The sequence below is a fragment of the Rhinoraja longicauda genome, chromosome 6, assembly GCF_053455715.1.
Source record: "Rhinoraja longicauda isolate Sanriku21f chromosome 6, sRhiLon1.1, whole genome shotgun sequence".
Lineage (NCBI taxonomy): Eukaryota > Metazoa > Chordata > Chondrichthyes > Rajiformes > Arhynchobatidae > Rhinoraja > Rhinoraja longicauda.
The window spans coordinates 78,227,585-78,240,300 of record NC_135958.1 but is presented as its reverse complement, the minus strand read 5'-3'; positions in this window follow the sequence as shown (position 1 = coordinate 78,240,300).

Genomic DNA, 12,716 nt, shown 5'->3' with positions numbered 1-12,716 from the left:
GTGGTTTATAATTTAGTTTATACAGATTATTTAACTTATTATCTACTTTAACCCCTAGGTACTTCATGCCTTCTTTTTACCATTTAAACTGACTTTCTCTTTTACATTGATCATAATTACCTTCAAAAAGAGGCATTATTTCAGTTTTATCTTTATTAATTTTGTATCCTGATACTTTCCCATATTCGTCCAGTCTGAAATATAATTTTCTTAAGGATTCCAATGGTCTAGTAAGACAAATTAAAACATCATCTGCAAATAAAGTAATTTTGTGATTTTCCTGATTAACTTCGTGGAAATATAGTTGTATTTATGTCTGGCTGTGGCTGCTTTGACAGTCTGGAGTCGCCTTCCAGAGGGAAGTGCTTCAAAGAGTTTGTGGCCAGGGTGAGAGGGGTCAGAGATGATCTTGCCCGCTCGCCTCCTGGCCCTTGCAGTGTACAGTTCGTCGATGGTGGGAGGGGGGTGGTGGTGAGAAGCAGGTTTACAAAAGGAGACGCAAAATGCTGGAGTAACTCAGTGGGACCGTGGATATTTTTAAGGCAGAGATAAGAAAAAAATCTTAGGAAGGAACTGCAGATGCTGGTTTAAATCGAAGATAGACACAAAATGCTGGAGTAACTTAGCGGGACGGGCAGCTTCTCTGGAGAGAAGGAATGGGTGACGTTTCAATAGACAATAGGTGCAGGAGGAGGCCATTCGGCCCTTCGAGACAGCGCCACCATTCAATGTGATCATGGCTGATCATCCACAATCAGTAACCCGTTCCTGCCTTCTCCCCATACCCCCAGGCTCAAAACCTATTTCTACTCCCTAGCGTTTGAGGCTCATTGAGGAGGCGCTGTGAACTGTTTTGTATGTGCTGTTATGTTTGCGTGCTACTGTATGTTTCATTTTTTCCTTAATACCTAATCAGATGTACAGCACTTTGGTCAACGTGGGTTGTTTTTAAATGTGCTATACAAATAAAATTGACTTGACTTGACTTGACTCCGCTATCCTTAAGAGCTCTATCTAGCTCTCTCTTGAACGCATTCAGAGAATTGGCCTCCACTGCCTTCTGAGGCAGAGAATTCCGCAGATTCACAACTCTCCCACACTCCAAAGATGTACAGGTTTGTAGGTTAATTGGCTTGGTGTTTGTGTAAATTGTCCCTAGTGTGTGTAGGATAGTGTTAATGTGCGAGGATCGCTGGTCGGCGCGGACCCGGTGATGCTGTTTCCGCGCTGTATCTCTAAACTGTATCTACAGCAAATGTCTCTGGTGGCCGGCTTCGTTACCCAGGTGGGGATCGCCCCTGGTGTGGAAGTGGAAGCAGCTTAATTAAAGGCTGCGAGTTCCTGTTTGGCATCTCCGCTCATCATTCCCCCAACCGAGGAACAGAATAATTGTCAGGTGGCCGCGTTTACAGAATAAACAAAGTGCCGGCCAGAAGGCCACGCGCCAGCTGAGACGCGGTGAAACTAATTGGACGTAGATCGGTCGTGTCATGTAACAAAAAGGCAGCCTTCCCCACTGGGAGTCTGACATCCTGTTGGAAACTGCTTTCCACCAGCGACTATGGCAATGGTGAACTTCCTATGGAGGGGGTCTCTGTAGAGGTAGAGTGTACCTCCGGTGTACCAGCAGTGTAGACCGTGCCAAGGCGGTCACGGAGATATACAGGGACAGTAAGCTGCCACTGTGATCAGGGAGGGGGGAGGGGGGGGATAGATTGTCCTGATCATAGCCTGGAATTTAGACAGCATGGAGACAGGCCATTCGGCCCACGGAGTCAATGCCAACCATGGATCGTCCCTTCGCACCAGTTCCATGTTTCCCACTTTCTCGTCCACTCATCCACACAGGGGGTTGGGGGGTTGGGGGGGGGGGGGGGCAATTTACAGAGGCTGATCCACCTGAAAACTTGCACGCCTTTAGAATGTGTCGGGGAACCGGAGCGGCAGAAGGAAACCCGCGAGGTCACAGGGAGGACGTGCAAACTCCACCCGGGCAGCGGCCGAGGACGGGATCGAACCCGGGGCTCAGGAGGGGCGGGAGGGATGGGGTCGGGGAGGGATGGGTAGTGGGAGAAATGGGAGCACAATGAGGGCCGGCTTTGGAAAGAGAGAGGGGGGAAAACAAGGGTGGGTTTGTTACTTAAAATTTGAGAACTGAAGATAAACCTAACTTACTTTAAACTGGTATAAGAAAATAACTGCAGATGTTGGTACAAATCGATTTATTCACAAAATGCTGGAGTAACTCAGCAGGTCAGGTCAGCATTCTCCCGAGATGCTGCCTGACCTGCTGAGTTACTCCAGCGTTTTGTGAATAAATTACTTTAAACTGGTGGGTGTGTGTGTGAGTTTAGGTTCTATCCGCACGATCAGACAGCAAAAACACATTTAGTCACCTTAAGGATGAAACAATTCCTTTTTATTCCCGCGTGTGGGTGTGGGAGAGTAACCCCGAGTACTGCCATATACTCGCTGTCCCTCGCGGTCCCACACAAAGGTGCGATCCAAAGCCCTGCTTGTTTATATAAGGGGGGAGGTCACATACCTCTTTCACCATCAGCGCCATTGACACAGAGCCCCTCGAGTTAGGACATGCTCGGACTGCCCACAGGCCGCTGTGGGCCGGGACAGTGTCGGCTAACGGAGCGCGTTCGCCTGACGGAGGTTGCACAACAATCCGCCTCTGGCTGGCGACACCTTGTCCCGTATTTGGGAGTGAGATAGTTGGCAACCCTAGGCATGATAGTGGTAAAGCTAAAGAGCGAGGTAGAGGCCAGAGGGTCCTGGTGAGGGGTTTATAGTCAGATCATTGCCAGTTGTAACCGCCTGTGGAGTGTGGACTCTCATCTGCTTCGTCTTCATTCTTTCAGCGTGAAATAATCTTGTTTTCTTCTTTGACCCAAATTAAGTTGCAAAAGTGTGCAAGTTTGCCCCGGGGATGCTGTGCATCAAACAACTTTGACTGGCTTTGTGGAACGCTGCACTTCCACGATACCAAACGGCTTTGGTATTTTCCATGCAGTGTTGAAAGGAGGTGGGAATCTACCGAACCGATGGAGCCCAGCAGTCTGTAAAAAATAAACCTGCCTCGTCTCTGGGCACTGGTCGGAAGATCATAAGTGATAGGAGGAGGAGTAGGACTGAGATGAGGAAAACCCTTTTTTCACCCAGAGAGTTGTGAATCTGTGGAATTCTCTGCCACAGAAGGCAGTGGTGGCCGATTCACTGGATGTTTTCAAGAGAGAGTTAGATCTAGCTCTTCGGGCTAACGGAATCAAGGGATATGGGGAGAAAGCAGGAACGGGGTACTGATTTAGGATGATCAGCCACGATCATATTGAATGGCGGTGCTGGCTCGAAGGGCCAAATGGCCTCCTCCTGCACCTGTTTTTTTATGTTTCTATGTTTCTAGAATTAGGCCAAAAGGCCCATCAAGTCTACTCCGCCATTCAATCTCTCCATCCTAACCCCATTCTCCTGCCTTCTCCCTATAACTCCTGACACTTGTACTAATCGAGGATCTGGTAGCAGGCAAGTCGCTGTACAAATACTCGAGAGTTCGAGTATTTAAAATTCCCCTCCGTGTACCAATGTTCTCTAAACTCAACGCTGTCAACCTATTTGTGAAATGCCTGTTGTTAACAAACAGTAATCAATGGCCTGTTTCATTCATCATCGTTACTTTTTTGCTTATCTTTCATTCATTGTTCTTTATCTCTCCACATCACCGTCTATATCTCTCGTTTCCCTTTTCCCGAACCAGTCTGAAGAAGGGTCTTGACCCGAAACGCCACCCATTCCCTCTCTCCAGAGATGCTGCCTGTCCCGCTGAGTTACTCCAGCATTTTGTGTCTATCTTCGGTTTAAACCAGCATCTGCAGCCCCTTCCTACACACATGATTGTTGTATTATCTTCTGCTGCTTCTCCAAATTGTGGATGATCTGATCTGTTCTGACAACACTGTAGTGGCACACGCATGGACTCATTCATGGTGGAAATCCATATATTGATCGAGCTTTACAACAGCTGAAGGAACTCAACGTTACTCCTTTGTGTGGTTTTCTTAATCATCAACAGGCTGACAGGAAGGATCACACCAGATCTCATCTAAAGACGTTCCCGACCTGAAACATCACTAGCCCATTCCCTCCACAGATGCTGCCTGACCCGCTGAGTTCCTCCAGCACCACATATTTCGCTTGGGCAGCTTACAGCCCAGCGGTACATACATTGACTTCTCTAACTTTAGATAGTTCCTCTGTCCCACACTTCCCCTCCCCTTCCCAGTTCTCCCACTGCCTGTCTCCACCTATATCCTTTCTTTGTCCCACCCTCCCACATCAGCCTGAAGAAGGGACTCGACCCGAAATGTCACCCATTCCCTCTCTCCTATAGATGCTGCCTGACCTGCTGAGTTACTCCAGCATTTTGTGAATCCTCCAGCACTTGGTGTCTTGTTTAAAATTCCAGCATCTGCAGTTCCTTGTGCCTCCTCAGAGCTTATCTAGTTTAGGAAGGAACTGCAGATGCTGGTTTAAACCAAAGATAGACACAAAAAGCTGGAGTAACTCAGCAGGATAGGCAGCATCTCTGGAGAGAAGGAATGGGTGACGTTTCGGGTCGAGATATAGATACATAAACAACAGGTGCAGGAGTAGGCCATTCAGCCCTTCGAGCCAGCACCGTCATTCAATGTGACCATGGCTGAACATCCACAATCAGTACCCCGTTCCTGCCTTCTCCCCATACCCCTTGATTCCGCTAGCCCTAAGACATCTACCTAACTCTCTTTTGAATACATCCAGTGAATCGGCTTCCACTGCCTGAGGCAGAGAATTCCACAAATTCACAACACTCTGTGTGTGAAAAAGTTTTTTTCTTCATCTCAGTTCTAAATGGACTACCCCTTATTCTTAAACCGTGTTGCCCAGGTTACTCCAGCACTTTGGCACTTTGCACAAGATTCCAGTATCTGCAATTCCTCGTGTCTACGTAAACCCTTGATATTTCCGCAACACCAAGTAAATGTGGAGAATTGACATCATGAACAATAATTTCTGAATGAGGAGAGACATGCCAGATTATAAGATCATATGAAAATGTTATTCAGTAACAGCCAACGTTAGCTGAAATAAAAATCAGATTGCTTTAAATTTCTAACAGCACTATAAAAGGATATCAGACAGCGGAGGCAATTGCAAGCTCGCTGTTTAAAATCTAAAGCTATTCATACACCACTGGAAGCCTCATCAATTTTCCATTCAATATTGTTTGGGCTCTATTACATTCAGACCTGGTTACCGTTCTATTAACCAAAATAGAATTTTTATGAAACCTCTCATTAATACAGCAATCTGGTGAACTCCTCCATGTGTCCCCTGGCCCACATCTCTTTTGCAATTTGGGCATCAAGTAGCTGACTGAGGCACTAACCCTGCAATCAATTTGTGTTTACCTTCTCCATTCTGAAAGCCAGCTGCACTTCAGTCAATGGCATTCTGGCCTCAGCATCACAACGAGAGATTGGACTTGGATTGTTTTTCTCTGGAGCATCAGGCACTGAGTGGAGACCTAACAGCAGTTTATAGAGTTACTAGACCAAGTGGACCTGTTGGGCCCAAACCTCTCCTGCATTGGTGCAGCACCCTGTCTTCCCCCCCCTCCCCTCTCTACTCAACCCCCCCCCCCCTCCCTTTCCCCCCCTCCCCTCCCCTCCTTTTAAACCTTAAAATGTGAATAACTTTAAAAATATGAAACCGATTTCAATAAAACTACTTGCATTATCACTAAAGTGGCAATGGTGAGTAAGGTGGGCCTAAAATTGTTGCGCTATCGTGTACCGTTTTGGCTGAAGGTCAGTCACAAACAAGATAACAAACGAGAGTTTTAGTATATAGATGAGACATAAATAGGACAGAAACAGGTGGACACAAAATGCCGGATTATAAGATCATAGAAGATCATATTAACGAGGTTAATCTCTAGGACTGTCATATGAGGAACGATTGGAAAGACTGGGCTTGTATTCACTGGAGTTTAGAAGGATGAGAGGGGATCTTATAGAAACGTATAAAATTGTAAAACGACTGGACAAGCTAGAAAAATGCAGGAAAGATGTTCCCAATGTTGGGGGAGCCCAGAACCAAGGGCCACAGACTACAAATAAAGGGGAGGTCATTTAAGACTGAGGTGAGAAAAAAACCTTTTCACCCAGAGAGTTGTGAATTTGTGGAATTCTCTGGCACAGAAGGCAGTGGAGGCCAATTCACTGGATGAATTTAAAAGAGAGTTAGATAGAGCTCTAGGGGCTAGTGGAATCAAGGGATATGGGGAGAAGGCAGGCACGGGTTACTGATTGTGGATGATCAGCCATGACCACAATGACTCGAAGAGCTAAATGGCCGCCTCCTGCACCTATTTCTATGTTTCTATATACGAACTGTGTTGGCAGACTGGTAGCGCGGTGGCGCAGCAGTAGAGTTGCTGCCTTATAGCGTTTGCAGGTTCAATCCTTGTAGGTTAATTAGCTTGCGTTTGTATATTTGTTTGTATAGGTGTAAATTGTCCCTAGTGTGTGTAGGCTTGTGTTAATGTGTGGGGATCGCTGGTCGGCGCAGACTCGGTGGGCCGAAGGGTGTGTTTCCGTGGTGTGTCTCTGAACTGAACTAAACTCATCAGAATCTGCAGAGGGACAGCATGCTGGAGTAACTCAGCGGGTCAGGCAGCATCTCTGGAGAGAAGGAATGGGTGACGTTTCGGGTCGAGGCCCTTCTTCAGACTGATGCCAGGGGAGGGGGCGGAGACGGGTCCCGAGCGTGCCCACGGATTCACCTCGGACTTGTAGCATGTAGGAGGATTCAACAGAGAACAGTCATCAACAACTCTTTCAATTCCGCCCACAGCCTGCGTGTCAAAGATGTAGCCAGGAGTACAAGCGCGAGTCATTTTCTGTTGGCTATTACAGTCCCCATTCCAAACCTTAGGGGAAAATACAAAGTGCTGGAGTAACTCAGTGCGTCAGGCAGTAACCACACAGAAATGATGGGCAGATAATGTGTGGGAAGGAACTGCAGATGCTGGTTTAAAACGAAGATAGACACAAAAAGCCAGCGTAACTCAAGAAGGGTCTCGAACTGAAACGTCACCCCATTCCTTCTCTCCAGAGATGCTGCCTGTCACGATGAGTTACACCGGCTTTTTGTGTCTATCTTAGGCAGATAATGTTCCAGGTCAGGACACTTCTTTGGCACCCCTTCTCCACTCTTGCCCGGTTACAATGATAACTATGTTGTTTTTTTTTGTTTTTTAGTTTTAGAAATACAGAACGGAAACAGGCCCTTCGGCCCACCGAGTCCGCACTGACCAGCGATCCCTGCACATGAACACTAGCCGACACACACTGTGGATAATTTTATATTTATACCAAGCCAATTAACCTACAAACCTGCACGAATTTGGAGTGTGGGAGGAAACCGAAGATCTCGGAGAAAACCCACGCGGTCACGGGGAGAACGTACAAACTCCGTACAGACAGCCACCGAAGTCGGGATCGAACCCGGGTGTCTGGCGCTGTAATTGCTGTAAGGCGGCAACTCTACCGCTGCGCCACCGTGCTGGTTCTGCCTCCTACACTTATTATCAACTTTTCCACTGACTTCCACCCTCCCCTCAAATTCACCAGGATTATTTCTGTTTCCTGCCTTTCTGGACACCAATATCCGCTATAAACCAAGGCACAAAATGCTGGAGTTACTCGGCGGGTCAGGCTGCATCTCTGGAGGACATGGAGGGGCAAGGGTTCGGGTCAGGACCCTTCTTCGGACTCATTGGGGTAGCGGAGGGGAGAAAGTTAGAAGAGAGGTAGAGGCGGGACAAGCCTGGCGAGTGATAGGTGGATACCACCGAGGGGGATTTGATTGTCAGACGGATGGGCGAAGGTTAGCGACAAGACAAAGACAACAGACTGTGAGATAAAAGAAAAGAGGATGCGCAAAATGTGAAGCCAGAGGAGGGATATCAGTGGAAAGAGACGAGGGGAAGGGGAAAGGGGGAGGTGGGATAGTGGGAAAAGTGGGTGAGCACCCAGGTGGGGTACAGGGAAGAGAGGGTGGGGAAAGGGGGCGGGGGGGGGGGGGGGGGGGGGTGTTGGTAAATTGGAGAATTCAGTGTTCATACCATTGGGTGTAAGCTGCCCTAACGGAAAGCCTCCACTATTAACCTCTGATTGCTACCTGGGCTAAACTGCCTCTCATCCTGCCTCCTGTAAGGACCAACACACCTTCACCTCAGTTTCTTACGTGTACATCTGTTCTTAATTTAGAGATTCAGCGCGGGAACAGTCCCGTCGGCACCGACTAGCAATCCCTGCACATTAACACCACGAGATCCCGGCACACTAGCACTATCCTACACACAATAGGGACAGTTTACAGGTTTTACCAAAGCTGATTAACCTACAAACCTGTACGTCCTTGGAGTGTGGGAGGAAACCGAAGATCTCGGAGAAAACTCAGAAACCAGAAATGAATCTGATTTTTGTTTAGTGGGTAAACTGGAATAAGGAGCTGACAGTTGAATCTTGTATTCAGTATTAAACATGGAAACACAGAAAATAGGTGCAGGAGGAGGCCATTTGGCCCTTCGAGCCAGCACCGCCATTCATTGTGATCATGGCTGATCATCCATAATCAGTAACTCGCGCCTGCCTTCTCCCCATACTCCTTGATTCCACTAGCCCCTAGAGCTCTATCTAACTCTCTTTAAAATAATGTGTCCTCCTGACCTATTCGACACTTAAAGCAGAGTTTTCTGTAAATTCACTTTGTACTAGCGAAGTACAAAGGACGTACAAACTCCGTACAGACAGCCCCCGTAGTCAGGATCGAACCCGGGTCTCTGGCGCTGTGAGGCAGCAACTTTATAGACAATAGACAATAGACAATAGGTGCAGGAGTAGGCCATTCAGCCCTTCGAGCCAGCACCGCCATTCAATGCGATCATGGCTGATCACTCTCAATCAGTACCCCGTTCCTGCCTTCTCCCCATACCCCCTCACTCCGCTATCCTTAAGAGCTCTATCCAGCTCTCTCTTGAAAGCATCCAACGAACTGGCCTCCACTGCCTTCTGAGGCAGAGAATTCCACACCTTCACCACCCTCTGACTGAAAAAGTTCTTCCTCATCTCCGTTCTAAATGGCCTACCCCTTATTCTCAAACTGTGGCCCCTTGTTCTGGACTCCCCCAACATTGGGAACATGTTATCTGCCTCTAATGTGTCCAATCCCCTAATTATCTTATATGTTTCAATAAGATCCCCCCTCATCCTTCTAAATTCCAGTGTATACAAGCCCAATCGCTCCAGCCTTTCAACATACGACAGTCCCGCCATTACCACTGCGCCACCATGCCATCCTGCTGTCTATGTGAGAGAAGGGTTTCTTCCGGGTGCTGCAGTTTCCTATCCATGCCTCTCATTATTTGATATGCTTCGATCAGCCCCCAGCCCCCCCCCCCCCCCCCCCCCCCACCCCAGCCCCCTCTCAACCTCCTGCATTCCAGAGAAAACACCCAAATCTGTCTCGCCCTGTAGCTAATACCCCCTAATCCAGGCAGAATCATTCTGGTAAGCCTCCTCTGCAATCTTTCCCAAGCCTCCACATCCTTTCTGCAATGGGGCGACCAGAAGTGCACGCAATACCAGGGGCCACAGTTTCACAATAAGCGGCGGGCCATTTAGAACGGAGATGAGGATAAACCTTTTCACTTCCACCTATTGTCTATTGTCTAATACTCAAAATGTGGTCTAACCAAAGTCCTTTGATAGCCATTTTCAATAGCTTTATTAACCCCCAGCGACCTATCTGGGAGTGCTCGCTCTGAATTGGACTCTGGGCTGGATTTTAACTGCCCACGCTCACAAAACAACGGCGGCAGAGCAGAGGCGATCCAGAGGCGACTGCGGGATAGGACGGCAAAGGAAGAGAGAACATAACGGGAGATCAGGCTGAGTTGGATCGTTAGGACTGGAGGGGTGTAGACCTAATCACTGGTGGAACTAATCTCCAGTGGGTATGTATTATCTACACCAAATGACCGAAATAAAAACAGAAATCTCCAAATAACTACTTAACGTTGCATGGCAGACGGGTTACTGAACGGAATGGGATTCCACGCCGCAAGGCGGGCTGTTAAAAAAAGTATCCCGTCTGGAAATGTTATAATTTCTATTCTTTAATTTGTTATTTGCAGAATATGTCAGTTGTCACCTCTGCTACTGACATAACACGGATTCGGACAGCTTCGGGTATTAGACGCCCTGTCACCTTCAATACAGCTAAATCCAGGGATGGGATAAGGTGTTGAGAGGAGTTTGTCTCCTGGCTTTGCCCGTGTCGCCCCACGCAAACGCCGAGGTCTTTATCGCCGCTTTCGTCGGATTTTTGACATTTCTTCCAATTAGACTGAAACGCGTAAATAAGCAAGGATTAAAATACAACCAGGGCGCTGAGGGTTGGGGTGTTATTTGTAACAACCACCCCCCCCCCCCCCCCTCTTACAAAATCCACAAACTAAAAATTAACCGCAATTCCCTGGTTTTTAAGACATTCCCATTAATAACTGGAGTGGGTGGAGAAAACACATCGGTGTAGGTTGACCCTGTTCTTGGTATTGAAACTATTTTGCTAAACAAGTCCGAGTAAACAAATCCTGATTAATACTTGCGTGTGAGTGTGAGAGAGAGAGAGAGATGCCTTTTTTTGCAACACGTTTTTGCAAAAAAATGTTCATCTTTGATCAGACAGAAACAATTTGCACCAGTGGAGAAATCTCCGATGCGCTGTGGCAGCTTCTTTCTACCTGGGCGCTTTCCACATGTGAAATGGCCGAGCGGTGGAGTTGCTGTTGTTGTTCACCGGCCTTACCTTCCGCAAGAAGGCCATCCGTGGCCGGAATTGTTGGCCCTGGCTGAAGCTTTTCACTGTCATCTTGTCCGCCGCCGCCGCCGCCTTGTTGTAGGAGCAGCGGCTCTCGCCGTGAAATGTATCCGATTGTTGGTGTAGCAGGCGTGCGCGCCCCCGCTCATTGCGCGCCTCCGCCTCCGCTCCCTGCGCGTCCCCGCCCCGCCCCCCACCCCCGGCCGCGCATCCCCGTTACCCCGGCAACCGCAGCCCGGGCTCCCGGCGGGCTGTCAGTCAGCGCATCCGCGGACACACAGTTAGCGCGGATGCACAAAGCGTTGGTGCACAAAGTGAGGGTGCTCGAAGCGTGGGTGCACGAAGCGAGGGTGCACGACGCGCGGGACTGTCCACTCCCTGCACCCTTGACCAATTAACCCACAAACCCGCACGTCTTTGGGGTGCCGAGGAAACCGGAGCATCCGGAGGAAACCCACGCGGTCATAGGGAGAACGTACAAACTCCACACAGACAGCACCCGAGGTCAGGATTGAACCCAGGTCTCTGGCGTGGTGAGGCAGCAGCTCTACCCTCTGGGCCACTGTGCCACCCACATAGGTCGCACTGCATACTTTAGCTTGCACTATTACACTCTAGATATCTAGTATATTTGTCATATATTTAGAGTTGTTGCATTAATGTGCCGGTAAAGCTGCAGCAAGTAAGAATTTCATTGTTCCATTCCTGGTGCAGCCGGCAATTAAGTATTCTTATCTCTCGAAATTACTTGGTGAGTTTTTTCTCAGATCCTACCAAAATAGGATCAAGGGAGAGATTAATCTGGAGCGGTGTTAATGATGGGTAGGAGCGTGGTTGGTGAATTGAAAACATTGAAGTGTTTACAATACAATACAATACAATACAATACAATATATCTTTATTGTCATTGTACCCAGGGGTACAACGAGATTGGGAATGCGCCTCCCATACGATGCACTAATTTAGGTAATTTAGACAGCAGCAACCCAACGAAACGAACATGCTTAACGGTATAAAACACGAATGTTTCAATAGTGAAGTTCCATACACAAAAGGAATTGGACTGGAAATGATCCAAAGGAGATGGACAGTGTTTCAAAGATACAATTTTAATTAATTAATTAATTAATTGATTGATACTTTATTGTCACTGCGGAGAAGAAAGAGGGAGAGATTGGACTTCATTGCCTTCTATCACAGTGAGGAATGTGGGGAATCCGCTGTGTTGGATGTTTATGTTAAATTTTATTTCATGTGGTTGTGTGTCTTACTGCTTTTCACTTGATGTGGCCATAAGGTAACTCGAATTTCACTGTACCTTATGGTACATGTGACAATAAACCCATCTTGAATCTTGAATGTGACAAGTCGCAGTGAAATTCTTTGCTTGCATACCCAAGGTATGCAAAGAGTCGCCACATAAAGGGCGCTGACAAAGTTACAAAGTATCCCACTTCAGGTCCACCTTTGTACTCCCCCCTCCCCCTCCTCCCAGGTCCTCCATTGTTCCCCCTCTCCCCCCCCTCCCCCGCGCTCCTGGCAGTCCCCTCACGCTTTGTCCTCCATTGTTCCCCCCTCTCCTCCCCTCCCCCTCCTCCCATGTCCTCCATTGTTCCCCCTCTCCTCCCCGCTCTCCCAGTCCCCCTCACGCTGGGTTCTCCATTCTCCCCCCCTCCCACGGTCCCCCTCACGCCGGGTCCTCCATTGTCCCCCCCCCACCCCCCCCTCTCTCCCGCGGACCCCCTCACGCCGGGTCCTCCATTGTTCCTCCTCTCCTCCCG